Source organism: Mesoplodon densirostris, chromosome 9 (genome assembly GCF_025265405.1).
Source record: "Mesoplodon densirostris isolate mMesDen1 chromosome 9, mMesDen1 primary haplotype, whole genome shotgun sequence".
NCBI lineage: Eukaryota > Metazoa > Chordata > Mammalia > Artiodactyla > Ziphiidae > Mesoplodon > Mesoplodon densirostris.
The window spans coordinates 56,838,457-56,841,536 of record NC_082669.1 but is presented as its reverse complement, the minus strand read 5'-3'; the positions used below and the strand labels follow the sequence as shown (position 1 = coordinate 56,841,536).

Below are 3,080 nucleotides of genomic sequence, written 5' to 3'. Positions count from 1 at the left end.
TCTAAAAACATCCAAACTAACCTATGGCATCAGAAAACAGATCAGAGGTTACCTGGAGACAGGGGTGGGGTTGGGGAAGGCAGGCGGAAGGAATTACAAAAGAGCACAAGAAAAGTCTTGTGGGTGATGCATATGTTCATTATCTTGATTGTGATGATGGTTTCATAGGTACACTCATAAGTCATAAATTAGCAAATTCTACACTTTAAATAAATGCAGATAATACTTTAATAAAGCTGTTATTAATAAATACTTAGGGCTTCCCTGGTGGCGCAGTGGTTGAGAGTCCGCCTGCCGATGCAGAGAACGCGGGCTCGTGCCCCGGTCCGGGAAGATCCCGCATGCTGCAGAGCGGCTGGGCCCGTGAGCCATGGCCGCTGAGCCTGCACATCTGGAGCCTGTGCTCCGCAATGGGAGAGGCCACAACAGTGCGAGGCCCACATACCACAAAAAATAATAATAATAATAAATAAATAAATAAATAAATACTTAGATTTTAATACTTAGATTTAATACTAAGATTAATAAATACTTAGATTATTAATAAATACTTAGATTAAATTAAAACGCAGATAATACTCTAATAAAGCTGTTACAACAAAAGAACTAATGTGTATGTTCAAAAATTGGAGAATGATTTAATTATGTTATAGAACAGTAAATTTTTTGAATACTGTATCTTTTAAAAATCATTTTGGGGGGCTTCCCTGATAGCACAGTTGTTAAGATTCTGCCTGCCAATGCAGGGGACACGGGTTCGAGCCCTGGTCCAGGAAGATCCCACATGCCGTGGAGCAACTAAGCCTGTGCGCCACAACTACTGAACCTGAGCTCTAGAGCCTGCGAGCCACAACTACTGAGCTCACGTGCCACAACTACTGAAGCCTGTGCGCCTGGAGCCCATGCTCTGCAACAAGAGAGGCCACTGCAGTGAGAAGCCCACGCACTGCAGCGAAGAGTAGCCCCTGCTTGCTGCAACTAGAGAAAGCCTGTGCACAGCAACAAAGACCCAAAGCAGCCAAAAATATAAAATAAATAAATTTTAAAAAATAGTTTTTGAAGAGTATTTAATATTATCAGAAAATTCTCATAGAATTCAGAGACAAGTGTACTTCTGATTGATAATGGTCCATTAACATTTGTTGAATGTTAAATGAATGATGTAGTGTTAAATGAAAAAAGCAAGACACAAAAATGCATACATAATTAAATATGATCCCAATTGTGGTAACTCTCTCTCCTGTCTCTCATGGCTGAAAGGAAATATCTCAAAATGTTTCTGTTGGTTGTCTCTGTGAGGTGGAATGACATACAATTTTTATTTTCCTTCTTATGCTTTTGGGGCTTTTTCTATAGTTGATTTTCCACTACTTTCACAAGCAGACAAAAACCCAACCAATGCTCTTTGAAAAGATTCTTTCCCACACAATGAACTCACAGGTGCAAATATTTTTGGATAATATATCAGTCTAACTGAGGCACATGGCATCTTTTCCTGCACTTCTTCCCAGTAACCTGCTACCAGACACTGGTAGTGGAGTGGTGATGTGCTGGAAAGACCAGCTCTAGACTGCAGTTAGCTTGTGATGAGACACAGTCTAGAAATGTCTGCTTATAAAAATGTTTTATGTAGCCTCGGGGGTTCACTTACCTTTATTACTTCCCTGCTAGCAGTCCCTTGATAAAACCAGGTCAAAGACAGAGAGAATAAATTCCCTGGGCTACCTCCAGTACAGCTCTGTCAGGAAATGTTCACCAAGTATATCCTGATGAGAAAAGGAGAGTAGCTGTGTGTCAAATGTAGATAATTGCTCAGTCTTTTGTCCAATCCACGGTGAGCCTTATGCATTTCTGACTTCTTTCCTGCTTGAGTCAAAAAGATGACCAGGGGAGGGTGAGGCCTGTGGAGCGAGAGCCAAGGAGGAAGGCTTGTGAAAGTGAGGGTCAAAGGTAGGGAGGAGTTGGGAGAGCTCTCATGCACAAAGAGGTGCCTTTATTACTGTCCTCCACACATGAGGGATATCTGTCCTGTGAGACTTCCACTCTGCTCTTCTGCCCCTGTGGAGAGACGCAATGACTGATGTTGTCTGAACCAAGGGGATGCTTTGGCAGGAGGGGGGTTGCTGGGGGCTGAGGCAGAGATGTTGGTGAGACCCATGGGAGCCCTCCTGCCCAGCTCGGCCAGGACGTTGGGATTGTACCTGCAGCTTGAAACATGAGGATTAAAGGGAACTCGAGCTTGAGGCATGCAGGGCCAGAGATGAAGCATACCTCGGGGCAGCTCGAAGGCAAGGAATAATACCTCTTTAAGTATGCAATAAAAATGGCCTCCAATAAAACTGCATTGCAAAACATGGGAAAGAAACAGGATGCAAAGAGTAAAAAGTCAGAGAGGAAAAGCCTGAAGAATTGGTGGTGGAAAAAGACAGAACTGACGTGTAGTGAAAGTGAGGGGATGGTTATTTCCTCAAGTGGAAGGGAATACAGATGCTGACAATACTAGGAACCTGAAGAAAACTTATACTGCCCAGCGGTAATTGAAACATTTGTTAATTCTCCAACAGCGGGTTCAGAAAAAGGTGGTACAAAAAGAAAATCTTTATCTGGCAGCGAGTCTGATGATAGTGAATCAAAGAAGAGAGATGCTGCCGGGCAAAGCAAGAGGCTTTGTCGGAGGTCTGACCCTGAATGAATAACTGGTGCCACAGACAGCAGTGGAGAATTGGTGTTTCTCATGAAACAGGAAGATTCAGATGAGGCAGACTTGGTGCTGGCCAAAGAGGCAAAAATGAAGTGTCCTCAGATTGCAGTGCTTTTTATTCAGAGACTAACTGGGCACTCTTGTCCAGAAAATGAAGCTCAATAATTGTTTGCATTGCCATATATATAATTACATACACACACAAGTTGATGCATATAAGCTCTGGGTCTTGGTTTTTTTGGTTTATTAGTGCGAAGAAATAACTAGATTCTAATGAAAATAAAGTTTTGTATGTTCATTTTGAAGGAGTGTTAAGGGGTTTTTTTGTTTTTTTTCTTTTTGAGTCTATAGCACTGGTTACATTGAACAAATAAATAAA

At 42.1% G+C, this 3,080-nt stretch overlaps 1 pseudogene; it reads left to right on the top strand.

Moving 5' to 3' along the window:
• Nucleotides 1-2,323: 2,323 nt before the first annotated feature.
• Nucleotides 2,324-2,866, top strand: LOC132496286 (chromobox protein homolog 3-like; annotated as a pseudogene).
• Nucleotides 2,867-3,080: the final 214 nt, after the last annotated feature.